This window comes from Candoia aspera, chromosome 3 (assembly GCF_035149785.1).
Source record: "Candoia aspera isolate rCanAsp1 chromosome 3, rCanAsp1.hap2, whole genome shotgun sequence".
Lineage (NCBI taxonomy): Eukaryota > Metazoa > Chordata > Lepidosauria > Squamata > Boidae > Candoia > Candoia aspera.
The window spans coordinates 8,556,913-8,579,513 of NC_086155.1; the positions used below are offsets into that span (position 1 = coordinate 8,556,913).

At 42.0% G+C, this 22,601-nt stretch overlaps 1 long non-coding RNA gene across 1 annotated transcript in view; it reads right to left on the reverse strand.

Moving 5' to 3' along the window:
* Positions 1-17,234: 17,234 nt before the first annotated feature.
* The window catches only part of LOC134492833 (uncharacterized), a 33,714-nt gene continuing 28,347 nt past the window's right edge, over positions 17,235-22,601 (reverse strand). The window contains exon 3 of the long non-coding RNA XR_010067523.1: positions 17,235-17,270. This is a non-coding gene — a long non-coding RNA (uncharacterized LOC134492833). The remainder of the gene's footprint in view (positions 17,271-22,601) is intronic.

A 22,601-nucleotide genomic window follows, 5' to 3' on the forward strand; every position in this document is an offset into this window, starting at 1 on the left:
TCTGAAGAGGAAGACCACACTTCATTGGAACAACTGGAAGGCTTTACTGGGTTGCAGTTTGCAAAGGAGTAGGAAGGGAGAACAATCAAAAGGAAGATCTTATATAAAGTTTTTGAAGTGTGGGTTGGGAAATTCTAGGGTTCCGATTTGCTGTCAAGATCTTGGGGCCACTTAGGGAAAACTGGGTAAGTCTGATAGTTTAAGGAGAGCTGTTTTATGGTATTGTTATGGGGAACTGTGCCTTTTAGAGCTGGCAGCAGTGCTGGCAATAGCCATTGTCTCCACACCCCCTCAATTGACTATGGAACATTGGCAGTTTTGCATAGTTGCGTTGTTGCCTCTTCCTTACTAGTTTTGCCTTAGACAATTGCACTGGGCTGGTTCTTTGCTGCCTCTAGCCAATTTCATTCTCCCTTTCTTACTGAAGAGAAATACTCTACTTCTTTCTTCTCAGCAAGGAAAGCATTGCGGGGGGGGGGGTGCTTTCTTTAGCGGCAGGAATAGATCCTTTGGGTGTGGCAGGATTATGAATCTGGTCCCTATCAGGTTCTTCAGAGTTAGGGGGAAATAAACTCTCATTTCAGCCATAACACTGAGGTCCATCACGGGGAATGAAATATGCAAGAGAAACATTTGCAAACATGCAAATGCACTTTGGTAGGGTTCAAAGAGATCCACAGTATCAAAGTGGTTATTCACCATTGTATCACACAAATGTGAGACCCAGCCATGATTATGAACGTATTGCCATGGTCACAAGTGTGAAATATAAGCCAAGAGCTCCAACACAGGACAAGGCTTCAGGCCACAGAGGCTAAAGACAACCACGAGTCTGCATATCATGTCAGTGGGCATACCTGCTTTACTGTAATTTTAATCCCAATATTTCTATGAAAAAGATAAGAAAGCCACGGTCAGCTTCCCAACCATCTGGAGCTTTCCAGGCACAGGAAATTTCTGTGCTTGAAATTCCTGGGGCTTGCACCAGAGTTCACAGTGTGGTAACCAAGCTTGACCAAACATTTTATTATTTATTTTTAAAAATGTATACAGCCACCCATCTTGTGACACACACGTTCAACTTGGTTACTAAATAAATGCATGTTATGGATTCTTAAAAGACAGTCATAAACTAAACAGGTTGTGTTCACACCATACACAGCCTAACCAAGGTTAATACTAACCTAATTTAGTATGTTGTGTGAATGTAGCTATTCGGTCTCTGTTTTGGTTAAGCAGGTTGTGAGTGTGACCATCAATTTGGAAGAGACTACTAAGGCCCCTAGGTCCCACATTCTGCTCAGCAAGGAACCCATTTAAAGCATCCCAGACAAATGGCTGTCCATCTTCTCCTCCAGAAGACGCCCAATGAAGTGGAGCCCACCACCTGTCTGGGTACTTGGTTCTACTGTTGAATGACTGCTAGTGTTAGAAAGTTTTTTTCTAACTTTCCATTAGAATTTGCATTCCTTTAACTTGTCACCATTATTTTAAATCCTGCACCCAGTAATGTTGGAGAAAAGAATTTACCATTGTTGTTTGCCCTTCCTTACCTAAGAGGGTTATCACTGCCCCTCAGCTTCTTTTTTGCAAGATTAAACATACTGATCTCCCTGTAGGACTGAATTTTCCAGCCTCCATTGTCCTTCTCTGTGAACCTGTTCCAATTTTCAGAATCTGTCTTAAAATATGGGACATCCAGACTGGTTGCTGCATAGAAAGGTTGAGCCTGACCAAATCAAAGTGGAAGATGACTACTGTTTCCTGTGAAATGAAAACTATTGTTGACACCACCTAAAATTGTGTTTATCCTTTTTGAAGCCATGTCATTCTGGTGGCTCATCTTCAGCTTGGGTTCATCTACAATCCCAAGATCCTTTCTACGTTTACTATTATACACTTTAGAGAGCTGCTCACTTACTTACCTTTCTTATGGTATTGTTATACTGCCCTATACCATAAGACTCCAAGTGGTTGTGTGTTTCAGTTTCTGAGTTGCTCAAGAAGAAATCCAGATGGATTAAACCGAGTTTCCCTTTTAGTTTTTCACAACTGCACTCCAGAAACAGAGGAAGGAAGGAAGTCATTTCATTCACAACCCTGCCTTCAGAGTAAAACCAGCCCTTGATCAATAAGGCCTCCTGAATGGTTCTGAGTCTGGTGGGGTCCATAATTCACTGGAAACCAGAATCTTGAGCACAGGGGCTCAATTTATTCAAAAGAGCATAATGCTGCAAAAAGAGAGGAGAGAGAAAATCTTTGGGACTGGCAGCAACAATGGTTTTGATCTATGAGTCTGTCAAATCACAGGAAATGTTGCATCAGGAAATGACAGCAGGGAAGGACAGTCAAGTTAGATGTATTTGTCTTCCCTCCATGGAAGTTTTTTATCATTGTTGTTAGTTTTTGTATTGTGCAAGATATGGTTTACCCTCTGTGTCTCAAGAACATTTTCCTCCCAATGCTTATCTCTATGAATAACTCACTCATTTACATTTCATTCATTTCAGGACTCAGATTTGTATTCTTACATTCTTCCATTTTTTTGTGGCAACAGAGCAGATTTTGGGCCCACCATTTTATTTTCCCAGGATGCTCAAGTATCACCTCATTCCAAGGCTATGCAAAGAAGATGGAAGCTACTTTCTCCCAAGAATGGCGCAAAGCAATGCTACCTCAGGGGCATTCTGGGAAAGAAATGGTGGCTCAGATTAGCATATCTCCTTCTATCAGCAGGAAAAAAAATCTCCTTGCCTTCAAATGGAAACCAAGGGACCCCAGAAGTTGACAGTACAAATAGTTAAATAATACTTATTTTATCCTATTCTTATTTACAGCACTCCTTTCAGAACCAAATAAATGAAAGGGGGCAAATGCTTTAAGCAATTATAAAAAAAACTTTGGGTCCCCAATTTTGGTTGAACTACTGAGCCCATTCAAAGGGGAAGCATATGGCTCACAGCACAGCACAGCACAACACAGTATAGCATAGAGCACATGCTTAGCATGCAGGAAGCCTGAGACAAAATCTTGGGTATTTTGTGGTCAAAGGAACAACAGAAAGCCAGAAACAGAGACAACTGGGTAGCACAGCCTTAGCATGAAAAGGTAAATTTGTCCTCAAACCAGATTATTTCAGACTGGAAGCCAAGAAATAGTAGAACACATTGTTCCAGAGGTGTGAGAACAGTAACTGTGGAACACATTACTCCCTGCCCTTGTCTCATTTTAGGAAGGTGCTTAAAACCATTTTGTTTTCAATGGGCTTTTGGACTCTGTGATGATGACATGGGGGAGTCCATCAATGCTGTTCCTGCTGCTGATGATGTTAATTTGCTTGGACTGAGTCAAAACAATGGAATATCTCAAGCAAATAAAAAAAATTGTATTGTTTTAATGGCTTGTGATAATCCCATTTTCTAGTTTACTCACGCAGGCCGCCCTGAGTTAGTTTGGGGCGGGTTATGAATCTCTCAAATTCAATCAATCAGTCAATCACCTTTCAGCACTGCAATCAATTAACTAATTCATTCCTGGGTGTGACTTTCTGCACTGCCATTGTTCAATCAATCAATCAAAAACAGAAATGTCAGCAAGAAGGCTAGACTTGAATACTTCTCTTTAACATGCAAATGTCCTCTGAGGAATAGCTCTAGAGCAGGGGTTTTCAAACTGTATTCCATAAACCTCTAGGGTTGCATGAAAACCTCATGGAGTCCCCTGAGAGATAAGTGGGAAAAACCACTCAACTGCAGCCAATTTTCTATCAGTACAGCTTTGCCTCTTGAATATAAAGGAACAGGTGGTGGGAAGGGGGGAAAATCTTTTTATTCATTACTGAAAGGTGATGGAGGTCTTTACAAATGAACCATCTAACACCAAGAAAGGTCAAGAGGGATTTTGCCCTGGATGAAGGCAAACTCCTAGATGTCAGAACGTAAGGAAGTGGATTTTTTGCTGTTCTTTCCCCCATTCTCATATAATCTGCAAAATGGAGAGGCAAGACTCAGATTTCTCACACATGGATGCCCTTGTTAGAATATTCAGCCTGCAACGAGCAATAAACCTGATAATGCACATGCTGGGAAGATCAACCACATGAATTGCTGTTGAGGTGAGTATTAATAGTTTGCTGAGAATGCAATTGCCTTTGGATATGACTTCTAGCAGAATACTAAAATCCCATTTGCGGAAAAACTCAGCAGCTATCAATCCCCATACATTGTGTTGTATAGAGCAAAATTAACCTGGTTAATGAATTAACCCATTTTCTGAGTATTCACTATACACTGAACCCTACCTTAACTGATGGGTTCACAGGCATACCAAGGTTAAAACTAACCAAGGTTAACAAATGTAAATGTGAATTGGGTTATAGTATGGGCTCCTAGATCAGGAATGCCACAAATATTGGCTGATTTCCAGGAACACCCACCAATGTCTGCAATCCCTTGTGCCATCAGGAACTTTGCAAACGCCTTAGATTGTGTAAGAGGTATTACACAACAAGTTAATGGCATTATTGATTTAACCCATGTTCTGAGTTGGTACAAAATGTTGAACCACAAACTAACCCAACAGCCTGGTTACACAGTGTCATCAAGAAGAGAAGAGGGTGGCCCAGGCTAAAACTAACCACTTAGCCAAGTGTGTGAATCAGCTGAGTGTTTGAATCAACTCTTGCAGCAGAGTTGTGCAAATCTAATCTTATGTTCATCCACGTGAATTGCATTTATATGACACAATGATTTGACTTGCCACTATCCCTTGGTCAAAGAACTTACCTTTAGGGAAGCTGGCCATCTTTTCTGTTTTGACAGTTGAAGAAAAAAGTATTTTTTTCATGCCATTATGGTTTTCTATCAAATCAAAGATGGGTAGATAGAATTATGAGTTTCCCCCCATTTGGGTTAAAATGCTCTCCACCCACCTTTGAGCAAGCAGAAAACACTAGTGAGTAAACTGTATTGTCCTCTGATCCTATCCTGTCTTTATGGTCTCGGTTTCAGATCAGGGTCAGAACACGGGAAAAGAAAACTATTTGAATACCAGTTCAGCTCTGGGCACCTTAAGGCTATCTCCCTCCTGGGCTGGGAATGAGATGAAGGCAACATCACGGGGACACAGCTAAAAAAGAGTCAGGGCATGTTGGTACCATGGTTAGGAGGAAGTGAGGAAAAGCCCCCATACAGTAATCCATAGATTCCTAAAAGTACAATGTCAATGTCTTTAAACACTCTGAAACACTCCCTAAATGTGAAATAAGCTTTCCCTTTTTCTTCTTTAGAAAGCAAAGGAAAAAATCTCCTACACCCCCCACAAAAAAAATTATTCGAAGCCAGATGTGTAAACATTACTCCTCCATCTGCAAAAGGCCAGCTTCAGATTACAGGGCAGGGAAGTCCGGAAAGGGTGTTTTTTTAGAGATGTCTGATAAGCATGAACTCTTTGTCAGTCTCTTGTATGGTTGTGAAGGGCAATGGCAGCCAAGAGACTGCCTTGGAGATCAAAAATCACTCTCACCAAGAGCAGGGCAGCGAACAGCATGGTACTGCCAGTTACGAAGCTGGTTGACTCATCCTCTTCCTGTCTGTAAAGCTGCAGAGGCTGTTGTGAATTACAGCAATGTGAAACCAGGGAGGGTGGAATCTAACTAGGTCCTTGAAAGTGCTCCAAGAATGGGGTGGACATCTGGAAGATGTTGCTAGTCCCTGGCATCCATCTCTGCTCAGCCCAATGGACAGAATAAATCCTGCGAAGTAGCTTTCTAATTCCACTCAAACTGTGCTTCCTAACCTCCCCCTCAATAGCCTGAGTTGTCTTTCTCAACTCTTAGTGAAAAAAGAGGGAGATTGCTTATGTGGAATTACCAAAGGACAAGAATGATATGGTGATGTTCAAAGGGAAACATGAAGTTAATATAAAGGGGGAAATGGCTGGATTCTCAGCCTTGGTAGGATGTTGTAGAACCATACAATCACAGAGTTGGTAAGGGTCATCTAGGCAATCCACACCAACCTTCTTCTGCAGGAAAGGTAAAGCCTCCTTCAAATAGCGTTCTCATGACTTCACAGGCATGTTCTTGTGGTCTTCTTGGCAACAATATAAAATAAGTGGTTTGCCACTGCTTTCATCATAGATTTTTTTCAACCTCCCCAGTCTAGCCTAGCATTTCCCAGTAGTCTCCTATCCAAGTACTAACCAGGGTTGACTCTGATTAGCTTTTCAAGACCCACCAAGGTCAACTAGGTGTTACTATCTAGTAGGGCCCTCTGTTCATGTGGGAATCCAAAACAAAGCATTTCCAACAGATGGCTGTCCAGCCTCTGCTCGAACACAACTTTTGAAAGAGAGTCCACCTGTTCCACTATTGGTTCCATTATTGAAACTTTTCCTAACATTCATCCAGAATCTGTCTTCCTGTAGCTTGGGACCATTCTTCTGTGTCCTGACCTCTGGCATGATAAAGGGTCATGGTCTTCATCTGCATGGCAAGTACTCAAAGACCTCTAGTGTTTTTGTCTTCTTTCTCAAGAGAAGCAAAAAAATGCAGCTCCCAGAGCAAGCAAATTCCCCCAAGGAGATACTACAGAAGATTACTCTCAAGACCTTCATCTGGCTAACAATGTTTAGGTTGGCTTTTCCCAACACATTACAGTAGACTAAAATTGGTTAAGTAGTTTATAGTTCAGTATTTTGTAGGAGCGAGAGCCAGTTTGCTTTAGTAGTTAAGGCACTGGCCTAGGACTGGGTAAACCTGAGTTCTAATCCTGTCTTAGACATGAAAAACAGCTAGGTAACCTTGGGCCAGTTATTCTCTTTCAGCCCAAGGAAGAAGGCAATGGCAAGCCACTTCTGAAAAATGTTGCAAAGCTCTGCATGGACTCATCCTCTATTTGCCAGTAGTCAGGACTGACTCAAGGACATGTGTGCGTACATATCACATACAAAAGTGTTGTAGGAACCCACTTATGGTCTTTGCATGTTGTGTGAAGGCCATCATTCATTGGGGCAGAGCATGTTATGTGAACCCAGCAAGCTATAATACACTGAACAACAAAGTCAGCTAACCCCGTGTTAGTGCACAATTTGTTGTAAGCCTCCCAGAGTCACTTGCTGAGATGGGTGGCTATAGAAATCAAATCAAGTCAAGTCAAGTAAATAAATATCAATATCAATTCAGACCATGTGTTAACTTATGTACATGTCTTACAGCAGACCAGAAAACTAAGTTACTTGAAGAAGTCATGGTTCAATTCACGGAAACAGGCAAGTTGTGTGAGCTAAGCATTGCCCTTTCGGGATCGCTATACCTTTTCTCAAGCAGTCATCATTTCATTAAAACAAAACAAAAATATTCTTCCCAATATCCAAATACTCACACAATACCAAAACTTTCCTATAGAAAATCCCTTTAAGACTGGGGTCATGTATTGTGTAAATTATTTTTGCTTAACTGTGGTTTGCTGTATAAGCCACGGTTGGTTTCAAGCAATATGCCAAGCCCAAAGCAGGACAATCGTATGGGTGAACTCAAGCTAAGGGCAACTCCAGACAACCAGATGTTCCATCACCCAAATCTTATGATTTCAGAACCAAAACAAAGTGGGGCTTGATCATATTAGTTTCCAAATCCTACAGGCCCTTTTGTTCTGTGGGTATGTAGCACTCACTGAGGAGCCCCTGCCAACCAGAGTGGGCCCTTTCTGGCCAGTGGGTGTTTTTAATGTTTACATTAGAAACTTCTGGTCTGCCACCATGGTTGCATTCATTCTGGCATGACAATCCTGCCAGCCTATTTTGATGTCAGGAGACCTGGAGCCAGGAGGGGGGTAAGCTAGCTATCTGTTCCATTGGCTGTAGCAATCACATTGTGTAAACTACTAGATCAAAATGCAGCTGTTTCTGGAGGGCCCATTAGTGCCTGCAGCAACACAAAACTGGGAATGGGCTCAGTGAAAAGGCACTGAACAATATTGTATCTGTATGGTGGTCCAGTCTGCCCCATGAGCAGAGCAGATCCCATGTCTCATAATGTCCCTCCTCTGCCATTCAGAAGTGTTTTAGTAGGCATATTTAATACCCGACTGCAATACCAGCAAACAATGGACATCACAATGAACCATGCCTGCCCTCTGGAACAGCATCCCCACCTTGATGATGTTCAGGAAATCGTTTTTCTCCCAGGCTTTGGGGTAGGGTGGCTATCAAGATTTTTAATCTGTTATGGATGGGGGGCGTGCTTCCCTATAATCTATGTTCTCTTATTATTTTTATTGTTTCTTGCATATCGAGTGGTAAGTATGTCGATGAAGATTCTTAGTCACCCAGGTGGAATTGTCTGTAGGTTGAGTCATGGCAACTGGATTTCTTTCTTTTTGGTAGAAATGTTCCACTGCTTGTCCAAGCAGCTTCTTCAGTCTGGGCAAAGGTTGGTGAGGGGACCCCATATGTGTCTTCCAGGGTGGCTGCATTGTCCCTACACCTGAATGGCTGTTAATTGTGCCATGGAGGTGTGGATTGCCTTTGGGATGTCTTACTCCTAGATCCTTTGTTCCTCCCCAGGAGGATCGTTAAGAGTGGCCTTCCTGGTGGTCTTAATCTTCCTGGGGACTGATGAAAGAGCAGCATAAAAAATGGGGGACAAGTTGTGTCTGAGGCCTCCCCCTCTACTGAGAGGGGAGGATTTCTCACTTTGGCATGAATGGATTCCTTAACCCCTCTCTCAAACCACCTATCTTCTCTGTCCAAAATGTGAACATTGTTGTCCTCAAATGAGTGTCCTTTTTCTTTTAGATGAAGGTAAACTGCTGATTCTGGTCCTGCGGTGTTGGTCCTCCTGTGTTGGGCCATCCTCTTGTGTAAAGGCTGTTTAGTTTCCTCTTTTTGGTAGAAACGTGTCACTGCTTGTCCAAGCAGCTTCTTCCCTCAATAGAGGCGGAGGCCTCAGACACAACTTGTCCCCCATTTTTCATGCTGCTCTTTCATCAGTCCCCAGGAAGATTAAGACCACCAGGAAGGCCATTCTTAATGATCCACTTGGGGATGAGAGAGGGATTTAGGAGTAAGACATCCCAAAGGCAATCCACACCTCCGTTGCACAATTAACAGCCATTCAGGTGTAGGGACAATGCAGCCACCCCGGAAGACATATATGGGGTCCCCTCACCAACCTTTGCCCAGACTGAAGAAGCTGCTTGGATAAGCAGCGAAACGTTTCTACCAAAAAGAAAGAAATCCAGTTGCCATGACTCAACCTACAGCCATCGAGTGGTAAGCCACCCAGAGTCTTGTGGAGTTGAGTTGGCCTCCAAATTGTACAATTAAATTAATCTATACAGTTTAACAATAGAGTAACCAATCTGAAACATTATCTATGAATGATCTAAGATTAACTAATCCATAATTATCAAGGGCCTTTGGGAGACATCAGGGTTTAAAATAGAAACAAGTCTACATTCAATGAGTTGAAACAAGCAACAGGCTTTCCAGGCATCCTTCTGTTCAAGTCAAAGTTGGTCAACATGTTCCAGAGCCGTGGGCTCCATGTCCTCCCAAGATCCTTCTTGTCTAAATGAATAAGATGCCGGGATTAGTCTTATAACTGGCACTTCTTCCCCTCCACCTCCCCACCCTGATCTGGCATTGATCCCAGGAATTCCCTAGCACTAAAAATTAAGCCAGTACTGAATTACAAAGTAAGTGTCTCTGTTAGCCTTGAAGTCCAAGCCAACCACTGGCTCCAGGTATCTGCCCAATTAATTAATCTTGGTTTAAGCCAGTTGAGCCTCTGACATTTCACAGATGTGTGGAAAGGGTAACTTGATTTCAGATATAGAACTCATACATGACTGAAAGCAGTGAATATTTAATTTTTAAAAAAATTGGTTTTTAAAAAAGATTCAGGAAAGGGAATTCAACCCTTTCATCACTAAACAAGGAAGATGTTTTATTCATTACTTTATTTTTTTAAATTTCCATTAACAATAAAACAACTCCCGTTTCATATTATCAAATGGAGTAAGAGTGGATCAACTGCAGCCACAACGTTGCATGAGCCCCTACAATCCTATTTTCATCCCACCTCTTAGAGAAACTTCTTTGACTATTACAGCCAAACTTGGGCAGAATATCTGAAAATCAGAGATATGGCTTCATGCCATTTGGAGGCAGGAAATACATGAAAATCATAGTGCATATCCCAAAATTTTTAAACTGCCCAGTTCACCAGCTAAATAGAAATTCTTAGTGGGTTATGACTGGTCTTGGAAAACTAAACAAAATCTTGAGGCCACAAGGAGATTCCAAGACCATGGGCTAGATTGGAAAGTAAAAAGAGCATCCATCCATCCATCCATCCATCCATCCTGGAAGAAAGCTAAGACAAGCCATATATTGTTTCCCCCAAAAAATCAATAATGTGTCCATTTAGATACCAGGTGTTGAGACCATCTTAAAGGAGGCACAACTAATTCATAAAAATGTACAGAGAAAATAAGTGCAATCTCACCGGCACATACTCATCTACCCTTCACTCCCACTCCCAAATGCTAGCCCATAAAATAGGGCTACCAGAACTGGGCTGCAAATTGCCAAGAGGACCACATCAACATAGCAGCCAACCTTTCCTCCATCTGGTAGCCATCTGGATTTTTGCAGGCCAGATGAGTAATCCTTCATAAAAGAATCTAAGACAAGAACTGTCATATTGAGAAAGATTGATTAAAAGGGGAGAAGTTATCTTACATAGCTGTTGAATTTCAGCCTCTGATGATTTCATAAATCTATTTTATTCTGACTTTCAAACAAGCATAGGCTGCAGTTCCATAGTTCCTAAGAGAGCATCAGAGAGCACATCAATGGAGTCATAAATTATGCTAAATATTCCACTGCAAAGCTCTAGGAAAAAGTTTACTCTCAGAGAGGGAGGTCCTGCCACAATCCTTCCATTCCTGCAGTTCTCTGAAGTTGGAACCCCAATGCTAGAAATAGGAAAAAAGAGGCACTATCAAGTGTTCCCAGGGCTCTAGGGTAGAGTGGCAAGGAAAAAAAAATCGGGTGGTTATGGCAAACCAGTTCTATATGTTACCAAGAAATCTGTGTAGACATGTCCTTGTAAGGTATTCCCTGTGACACTCTATGGAAGCAAAAATTGGACTTTGAAGAAGCAGGATAGGAAGAGTATTGATGCTTTTGGACTTTGTTGTTGGAGAAGACTCCTGAGAATACCATGGACAGCCAAGAAAACAAACAAATGGATCATTGAACAAATCAACCCAGAGTTCTCACTTGAGTCACAAATGTCCAGGCTCAAATTATCCTACTTTGGACACATTATGTGAAGACCCAGCTCTCTTGAGAAGTCTATAATGATGGGAAGAGTTGAAGGAAAGAGAAGAACAAGACAACTGACAGCAAGGTGGATGGACTCAGTTACAGTGCTGATGGGTACATACTGGAAGACCTGAAGGACCAGGTTAGACACACATCATCCTGGACTATGTGGTCACCAAGAGCCGACGCCAACTTGACAGCACTTTTTAATCAATCAAATCAACCCATGTCCCTATACTTTTTCTTCTGTCAATTAGTTTAATATAAAAAAAACTAATAAATTTAAAAAGCAAGATTTCTGGAGGCAAAAGGAAGTGGGCATAGGTGTGAAACAAGACAAATAATGGCATGTTTTGTTTGGCTAAGAGATGGTATCAGAATAAACAAACCAAGGTGTGTGTGAGAGAATGAGTCAATTACAGTGACAAACAAACCTTACAGTGGTAAGGTTTCCAAAGCCTTGCCCACTTCAGAAAATCTGCCTTTGCCACTTGGAGTTTCGGAAGGGAAGGGAAGGGACGGGAAGGTCCTACATTCCTTACTTGGGTATGAGCAATGTCTGTCTGGCTATATAAAAATCCACTTTCAGAAAATGCATTTACTGAATTTATCCATTTTCTGTATTTGCACAATACACTGAGTCTTAAATTAAGCAATAAACTAGATTCACACAAGTACCAGGTTAATAACACACACTCCTGTAATCCCAAACAAAGGATCATTATGGCTTCATGTGACAGCCTGGTTCACACAGAATGCTAGGACAATGCCTGCATTCCCATGATACATTAAACTAAAAATCGCCTAACCCCATTTTAGTCTAGCCTGGTGCACTGCGCAAATCCATGCAGTCCGAAGGGAGAGGAACCCAATCTATGGCCTTAGGAACACAGGCAGCCCTCAGTCCAGTTTTAAGCACGCTTTGCAAGAACACCTCAGGGGAGTTCTGCTTCTTTCAAGGATAATTCATGGGAAGGAGACAAAAAAAGGAAGTCAGAAAGGGAGAGGATGGCTACCCCCACCTACTTTGAGGCCCCATCCTGCCTCAAAGGCCCCACCCACCACTGATGGATGACATTCATAGGACTTAATTGCGGACAGGCAAAAAGGATTTGCAGATCTCTGGGCACTGGGGGCAATACGAAAAATCTGGGCACCAGAAGTGGATTATAGAGGTATCCTTTATCTTATCTATCCTATTATAGTAACCCCATGAATCAATATGAGAAAACAAGCAGTTAATATGAGGAACACATGTATGTCACTGTACAGGTAGTCTTCAACTTATGACCATTCGTTTAGCAACCATTTGAAGTTACGACAATGCTGGAAAAAGTGACTTATGGCCAGTCCTCGCACTTACGGATGTCGCAGCATCCCTGTGGTCACATGATCAAAATTCAGGTGCTTGGCAACCGGCTCGCAGATACGACAGCTGCAGAATTCTAGGGTCACGTGACTGCCATTTGCAACCTTCCCATCTGCCTTCCAACAAGCAAAGTCAATGGGGGAAGCCAGATTTGCTTAACTGCGGCAATTTACTTAATGACTGCGGCAAAAAAGGTCACAAAATCAGTTGTGACTCACTTAAAAACCACCTTGCTTAGCAACAGGAGTTCCAGTCCCAACTGTGGTTGTAAATCGAAGACTACCTCTAGAGAAACCCCCTCTATTTCTTGAAATCTCTGCACAAATGGGTTTTTACTGGAATGAAATGGGAAAAAAATCAAGAGACCTTTCTGAACATCAAATCAATCCTTCAAGGTTTATGTGGCTCTTCCTCAGGAACCCTTCCATAAAGGAGGCTGCGTTTCTAAACCTTGCCCGGTTCCCAAACGACTGGCATGGACACACGAAGCAAGATCTTGCCAGGCCCTGCAAAAGGAAATGCTTAACCCAGAGACGTCGACCACATATAGAGATGCGCGGCCCAAAACCTCTAAAAGTTCACCCTGACTTTTTCATCTTGCACTGCGGGTGACGCCACCACTTGGAGTCTGCCGCCGTGGAGTCAAGAACCTGGAGTTCAAAGTGAACCATAAACCTCCATCTCTAAGATAAACCATACAAATTACTTTACAGAAATAAAGAGAGCGCTTCAGGAAGAGGTCATCTTGTCGCCTTCAGTTTACATCCCTGATGACAATAAAGTTCAAAAAAAATACAGTCTGTCGAGAATACTAGCCTTGCTTTTATTGACCCGAAAGATGAATATTTATTGTGCAGTTGGACTTGGCTTGGAGACACAGGCATTTTTCTTCTTTCTCTTTGAAATACTGGAAAATAAGACTCACCTGATGAAGGGTGGCTGGCAATACGTTTAGGGCAAACTGTTAGATTCTTCACCAAGTGCAAAGGACTTTTGGAATATTTCACTGCCGTGACAATGGCCCTAGTCTTCGAAAGCAGTTTTAATAGGTAAGAAAAATACCCAGGGGTCATCTGTCTCAGTGGAACCTCCCTATATAGGCATGGTATACCTCTGGTGTTGAAAATGGGAAGGAGAAAAGCCGCTACCTCTGTGCCCTGCTTCTGAGCACCCAGAACGTTCTAATATGTTGGAAATGGGATATCAGAGCAGAATAATTTTGCTTTTACTAGTGATGTACTGAAATTCAATTGTTTCTTCTGGGTCCTGCAGAGTTTTGGTGCCAATCTTACTTTTGAGGTGCCCAGGAGGTCTGTGTTCTATAAGCATCCTGTCTTTAATTGAGCAAATAATCCAGGCTTTCCAAGTTTCACTTAAACTGCGGAGAATTCATTTCACGGTTTGTTCATTTCTTTCTAGATAGAAGCTTGGACAGCTGGAGAGAAATGGAAAAATATATCAAAAAAGTGGAGAGATGCCCCTTAAAACAGATCCTTTATTACCTTGCAAGTATAAGGTAAGACTATGCCCCCCGCCAAATTTCTGAATAAATTCTACAGCATTTGGGGCATGAGGCTGAAAACCAGAAGAAAACTTCAGGGAAATTTTAACGTGGTATTAAGTTTTTGTGTGTTTAAGTTTGGTGTTCCCCCAAAGAGTCAGAAATGACTCGGTGCTTGCACAGGGGACCTTTCACACATTACGTTTTTACAGAATGTGGAACAAATTTCTGTGTTTTTCAAAGTAGTACCGTTACTGTGAAATCTAATGCATGGTAGAGCAGAAAATGGGCTTCCTTTAAAGCTGAGAGACGCCATCCAGAGTTGAAACAGATTGGGCTGTTTTATCAATCAATTTTATAAACAAATAAACAGACTGGCTTTTAATCAACGGGCAAGCCAATTCTACTAGCGTCCTTTGGGTTAGGGTTAGGGTTAGGGTTAGACTCCAATGATTAGTTATGTATTTCTATGTTTACTGGGTTTTTTAATGAGATATTTAAACCACTGTAATCTCAAAGAATTTTAAGCAGGGTAAAGCTGGACCTGAACCAATTCAATGCAAAGGTTGCTCCAAGCCAGCAAAGAGGAAAGTACAGCTACAAGCAAAATTGTGCTCAGGAACATAAATATATAAATATCTGCTTAGCATAGCTTTTTGGCATTGACCCCATGCCTAACCCGAGTGGGATAAATGCAACAGTAAAATGCTACACATCAGTGCATCACTCCTGATGGCCCAATGTGATAGGCTAAAGCAGTGTTTCTCAACCTTAGTAACTTTAAGATGTGTGGACTTCAACTCCCAGAATTTTTAAAGTTGCTAAGGTTGAGAAACACTGGGCTAAAGGAATTATATGATCAATTACAGGTGTCACAGTCCTCACCTGTCTTAATACTGCATCCACGCCCATCAGTTTTTAGGGCTACTGCACCTCATGTTTAGGATACACTTTGAGCTTCAAAGTAGTATATTGGAAAGTAGAAGTGTGCAAAATTTTGTTTGAGTACTAGATTCAAAAATGGAAAGTCCTGATTGAATCTGAGATCCAAAGGCACAATTCAATTCTGGTCCAAGATTCAATCCCATATAAAAATCACCTACAATTACCTAGCAGGAAAAGAGTAGCAGCTGCTTATTTGGGGCAGAATGAGATGAAAATAGCAGAGAAACAGGCAGGGGAGTCTGGAGGGGAGGTCAAAAAAGGCAAGGTGGCAACCACAGGCATGGAATTAAAGCCCCACCGCTTTTTCACATGCGTCAAGATCTCCGTCATGACTTTTCTGACCCACCCGCACACTATGGTTGCCCCTGGCCAATGGGGAGATGAGGCGTGAGGACAAACCTATTTAAAAAGAAAATACGAAAAGAAAGAAGAGGGGGAGGAAGAAAGAAGGAGGAGGAGGAGGAAGGAGAGGAGAAAGGAAGGAAGGAAGGAAGGAGAGAGAGAGAGGAGAGAGGGAAGGGGAAGAAGGAGAAGGAGAAGGAAGAGAGAAGAAAGGAGAAAGAAGAAGGGAGAGAAGGAAAGGGAGACAAACAGAAAGGGTTACCAAAGGAGGAGCGAAGAGCCCCACTCCTGCACCAGCCTTCCCCTATCCACCTGTAAAATTTTGTTTCAGTCCAAACCTGGAACAGGCAAAGCATTCCCAGTTTAGTTTCTGCTAAACTGCAGCTAATCTGGCACAGCTAAGCTTAACTTCCGGAATGCAGCTATTGGTTTTAGGTACTTTCCCTTTTGTGCAGACCTGGACAAAGGTGTGACGGAACTGGGATCGGGTCTCCTGAAAATCAAATCTCTCTTTCAGAATATGCCGGTGTGGGCTTTCAGAACTTTGCCTGGCCCTGGTGCTAAGTTCTCATCTGAAAATGGTCTAGAAGTAACCCAGGATTATTGTAAGCATCACACAAGTGCAGAATTTTATACACTGAGTTAAGAATTCAGTCACCAAAGGATCAAAGCTTCTTTTTTTAAAAAAAACATGCTACCAGTCCTTAATGCTAACAAGACACATTTATAACAGGTGTTCATAGGCTGAAAGTTCTACATGACCTCTGTAGTTAAATGAGCAGAGCAAAGATTGCCAACTCTTAACTCTTCCCACATCCCATAACATCTAGAAATCATTTAATAAATAATTACTATTATATAACCAGAGTCTTGCAGCTTGGGAGCCAGACTTTAAAAATAAAATGGCGCTTCAAGGGGTATTGATTTGGGTGTACTAAAGCAATTTTTTTATTTTATATTTTATATTCTATTTTCTATCCCGCCTTTATTATTTTTATAAATAACTCAAGGTGGTGAACATACCAAATATTCCTTCCTCCTCCTATTTTCCCCACAACAACAACCCTGTGAGAAGAGTTGGGCTGACTTTCACATGTAAACTTCATGTTTTAATGCTGTGCCCAGCACACATTTATCTTCTGAAGCATTTTAAGTCCAGTAGCACTTTCTCTTACTGTATTGGTTTTTTTTGAAATGCAATTATTTCTTTTTCCAATTTTCTTTTCCAAAGGGTCTGTCCTCACACCCTGTCTCCCCATTGGCCAGGGGCATCCACAGTAGGCAGGTCAGAAAAGCCATGATGGAGGCTGTGACACATGTAAAAAGGGGAGGGGCTTTGACCACACAGGAATAGCCACCATCTTGACTTTTTTTGACTCTGCCCCACAGACAACCCTACGATTGGCCAAAGACTTTTATGCCCAGGTTGTCCCAATTTTTGCTCCGGTTACCCCCAACATGTTTATGAGTACAGCCATCTCCAACACACCACTTTTGATCCAGAGTATGTTCCCCACCATTTCTTTATGCATCAATTTCAGAATCTAGTCTCTCTTGCAGGGAGGAAAAAACCTGGATATTTTGGATCCTAGGTTTTGATAGTGCTTCTTCATTCATTTATGTGGACTGGATACATTATTGGGGGTGAGGATCTGCAGTGTGTGTGTCTGGTCTTTCATCTCAGGAAGTGGGGACTCCTAGCTGACTCCAACTGGATTCTGCTTTGAAGATAAGCAGAATCTATGATTTGTATTTGGATGGGAAACCACAAGGAAATCCCTGGGAAATTTAAAAAAAACATTATGGAAAAAGGCAACAGCAAACCATTTTCATATTCACCGGGAGCTGCCCTCAACTCAAGGTCAACTTTCAGGGTTTCTCAACCTTAGGAAATTAAGATGCTGTCTGGGGAATTCTGGGAGTTGAAGTCCAGACATCTTAAAGTTCCTAAGGTTGAGAAACACTACCAACTTTACTTGTGTGCTTTTAAAAGCAGAACCTGCCAACAAGCCAATCTCCCTTCTAGGAAAAACTTTAGGCTACAGATATTTGCTGCTTAAGCTTCTGCTAAGAGCACAGTATGCGTGGGTGTGTGTTTTGTGTTAGTGTCTGTATACATACAAAAACATATATGTACATATAGGCAAACATACCTACACAGATCTACCTTGGATGTTACAAGCAAATCTAAGATACACTACCTTTAATTTTTGGTCAAACGCACTATATGAAAATTAAAAAGCAACCTTCCTTTGGAAGGCCATGTATCCAACTGTGTATGCGCAGTTTTCCAAAAAGTAGGAGAAGAATTTGAAGAAGACTATTTTCTCTTACATGTTAAAGGAGTCATTTTCCCCATTAAGAGGAAAATTCTGCAACAAGGCAGAGCAAATGCAGGCCCACATACGCAACCCTAGGCTTGGTTCAAAGTTACACTCAAGAACCATTATCTGATCCCTGGCTGCAATTTATCAAGCTGAACCCATTATTAGTGTCAAGCTGTTTTATTACCCACTAACTTAACACTGTTTTGCCAAGAGTCAAGTGTGATGTCACTCACGTAAAAATAATTTACAGCTAATAGATTGCAAGTCAAATCCCCAGCTAGTCTGCTGAATGTTTTGCATCTGCTAACAGCCATTCTTTTGAAAATTACTCCGGCATACTTAAAAAGTAAAATCAGAAGGAGCAGGGCAGATATGAGATTTACAGCTACGTGGGCCTAGTTTTATTTATTCCTATTAATCACTTATTAAATAATCATCCAACAAGGAAGCACTTTGGAAAACTATCTTATTTGCCTTCTCAACAGCCATGCCCAGTAAGTATATTGGGTACCGTTCTATATTGCCTTTCAGTAATTCTGAAGGATTTGGCACAACCCTGTGACCTAGCAGGACTCAAATCCTGAATTATGAAGAGCATAAAGGGTAGGTTCACATAGCGCACATGCTAAGCCATGTTTTAGCCATGTTTTATTGACTAACCCACAAACTGCTAAATTCACACATCTTACTAAGCCATAAACTGGGGATTACAAACCGCAGTTGGCTGGGTTCAGGCACAATATGGGTTATCAAACCTCTGTGACCCCCTAAAACAATACATTAATTTGGGTCACCCCCTTCCCAGGAATAAGCTGCCAGCCCATGCTCTGACAGGGCTCCCGCTTTCTGACAACACCATCTGAGAATGAGAGTGAACCAGCTGTGATTGATTGCTAGATTGATTGATTGATATGTGCCATTAAGTCAGTGTCAGTTCTTAGCAACCATAGATAGACCTTCTCCAGCATGATGCACATCCAACAGTAGATGTGAGTTTATCTCACCTTAGGCCCATGTTTCTCAACCTTGACAACTTTAAGGTATGTGGGCTTCAACTCCCAGAATTCCCCAGCCAGCCATGCTGGCTGGGGAATTCTGGGAATTCAAATCCACACATCTTAAAGTTGCTAAGGTTGAGAAACACTGCCTTAGGCAGAAAGCCAATTGGTGACTTTGGGCCAGCCTCTATCTCTCAGCCCTAGGGAGAAGGCAAGGGCAAACCACTTCCAAAAATATTGCCAAGAAAACCACATGAACCAAGAAGATTAGACAGACAGACAGACAGAGATATAGATGCCTTTTTTTTAACTCCACATTCACTGGTGGTCTCCCCTCCAAATACTAATGAGGTCTTTTTAATCTAACAAAGATATAATGTTTTTGTTAGATAGTGAGTTATCTTAAAATAACGCTTCCCTTCCAATAACATCACAAACTACAACCCTGAGAAGTCGGTAGCATGCAAATTCGTGTAAATAAACCAAATCAACTAACAAACTCTTCAGTAGGTTGCTGGCCCCATGACCATGTGAGAATATTTTTCAAGGCATGCATTTCAACTAATCATTCCCTATTCTTCATTAAAAAAAAAACACAGACTTTTATACAATGCTGCTAGCAGCTCTGAAACAAACTGAGCAAGTTCAGAAATGGCAATAAATATTTGGCCATCTGCAATAGAAAATGTGTTAACTTTTGAACTGCAGTGCAAATCTCTTCAGGTAAGCAAATCAAATGAAGTCCACAGTGAAATTTAAGGACATATGAATCCCAGAACATGGAACAGCATGCTAGACTTGCTTAGGGTGTGTATCAGTGTGTGTGTTGTGTACGTGAATGCGTACTAGTGTGCTGTGCAAACCAGTCCCATTTGGTTAATTAATGGCTGTATTGCATGAATTCAGAAAATGAATTAACTCAATAGCCAGAATTAAGTGTGTTGTGTGAAGGAGTGCAGTTAAAAAAACATGTAATTTTCTTTACTGATAGCATTTGTTCTGTATTTGGAATGTAAAGAAAAGACCATTGGTTTGGAAAGTCAATCAGCTTGTGATAAATGGAAATTCCTTTCATTGCACACTTAGGCACAAGCGCGCACACACACAGAGAAACACTGCCTTTCTCTCCCTTGCTAGTTTTGCACCATGCTAGGGTCATCTCTAGTGCAACTGGTGTTTGAGAATTTATTTCCCATTTCAAAAACTGCTGCTCAGGCAACTGGGCAGGCCATTTCCTGATCTGCATCAGCCTTTTCCAGCCTGATGCCCTTACAGTCTGTGGGACTGTGATGGGCCTGCTCCACATCATCATGGTCTGGCATGTTGGTGAGGGGCAACGTGACTTGTTGTTCAAAGCTAAATGTGGCATTCAGTCCTCTCATAGTTCCCCTTCCTTAGATCAGTAGGACTTCGAGAAGAATCACCATCTTTACAAGAAATGCTCAGAAAATAATCTTGTCGGTCCTTCAAAGTTGCAAAAGTTATTGTGTTCTTCTACGCCTATTATTGTGATGTATGTGCAGCTCTAAGAGATATAGATGACTGCAGAAGTCACCATGTCAGGATTAATCTACATATATCTCTTTTCCTTCCTTCCTTCCTTCCTTCCTTCCTTCCTTCCTTCCTTCCATCCATCCATCCTTTTACTTTTCCTCCCTCCCTCCCTTTTTCTTTTTCTTTTTCTTTCTCTCTCTCTCTCCCTCCCTCCCTCCCTCCCTCCCAACAATAATCTACAATATTCTGATGCGGGGCCCAAAGAGGGAAAATGATATGGTGGTTTGGGTCCAGAACAGCCATTCCCCAAAAAAGATGCCAGAAGAACAACACGTTCGGGATTAAATTTTAACTTTGCTTGGAATCTCTGGTAAAGATCTTGTGTTTTACAACAGCACCTGCACTGTAAATCATCGCAACATTCTCCCTGTCAAATCCAACATCGGACCTGTCAATGTCTGTCCTGGTGGGCAAATTCTGCTTGGTCAACAAGCTCGGGAAAACAGCCAGTTCAAGATGACCTTAACTTCAACTCAGGAAGACGGCCTGGATGCAAATCAATAGACCTCTCCTGCCACTGACCTCAGCTGCCCGGTCTCCCAACCGAGCAAGGCTGGCCAGGCATGCAGGAAGCTCTTAGCAAAATGCGGGTCAAGACAAACTTGCTCAGCTGTTTACCTGCACAGAAATCAAGGGGCCAGGTACTCAGACACAAATTGCCTCGAATGACAGCTGAAAGTTTTATCTAAGAGGGCCTTTCTCAGGCTGCACATAATCAGGGCCCAAACACACCCCAGTGGCCTTTTCTTTCTCCCATGTCCCCAGGACATTGCCCTTCTCAGTCCATGAGCAGGACAGACTTACTAAGTCACTTTTTTTTTTAATCCATTCAATCATGTCAGCTTCTCTCAGACACTGCCTGGAGAAGTCCCTGCAGTTTTCTTGGCAAGGTTTTTCAGAAGTGGCTTGCCACTGCCTCCTTCCCAGGGCTGAGAGAGAGGACTGGCCCCAGGTCACCCAGCCGGCTTTGCGCCTAGAACTAGAACTCACAGTCCGCCCAGTTTCTAGCCTAATGCCTTCACCACCACCCCCAAACTGGCTCTCGAGTCACCTTCAGCCATACTTAAAATAGTCTTTAAAGTACTCTTTATCCCCTTATTCTGATATCATCCAACAGAAACTTCCACAGAAACCAATAATTTTATTGAAAGGATGAAATGAGTGGTGCAACAGTGCAACAATGCAATGGTGCAATGCAAGCTGTGCCCCTTACATTTGTGCATGCAATGCCACGACACATATAAAAAACGGGCATGAAGTTCAGCATCTCCCCCTCCCCTCGATGGACACCTCTGCATAGTCCCAGGTCAGGCTAGGTGGACTCACATCCATTAGGCTTTGTCACCCCTTGCCTTCTAGAGAAGCAACAGAGGCAGGAAAGGCCTGGGTGATGACAGGAAATGTCATGCCAATGGAATTTTCTGCCATCTCATGGATGGGTGAAGAACACTTAAACTCAGTAGTGGGGAAAGAGGACTTCGCAGAGTGGAATAGATAAGATGAGATTCTGTCCTGTTCTTCTTTCTCTAAAAGAGGCTGAATTAGGCAATGCATTCAGTGGCTCACAAGTCACATGTCGTTATAACATTTCTTTAGTGCAGAGGCTAACTTGGTCTGGTTGTTAACTGATTAAGCCCTCCTAAATATGAGAGAACCAAGTCTGGTTAATTGTTAAAGCCACCAGGCTAGAAACCAGGAGACTGTGAGTTCTAGTCTCACCTTAGACACGAAGCAACTGGATGACTTGATGCCAATCACACTCTCTCAGCCCTAGGAAGGAGGCGGCAAGGGTGAACCACTTCCAAAATTCTTGCCAAGAACGCAAATGGCTAAGCTGACAGCACTGATAAGAGGAAACACTGCAACTAGATTCACTTCCATCTGGAAGCTGCTCTTGGACTATTTGCTTGTAAAGCAAAAGAATGAAGTCTTGATTTTAGGTTTTGATGATCGAATGGTTTGATTTTAGAGATACAATGTTACTAAATGTTTAATTAATAGTAAGAGATTAACTTTGAGGTACTTTTATACCTGTGCTGGAAAAGGTCAGAAACCACTGGTCTGATATGCCTTTTTTGCTTACTCCTGCACCGGTTTAGCTTTCCCTGTTTCTTTCTTAGATTTGTATTCTGTCAGTTTTATATTCTACATTATGTGTCTTAATTATATCTTGAACAATTACTAACTAATAAAAATTTTTTAAAAAATTCTCGCCAAGAAAACTGCAGGGA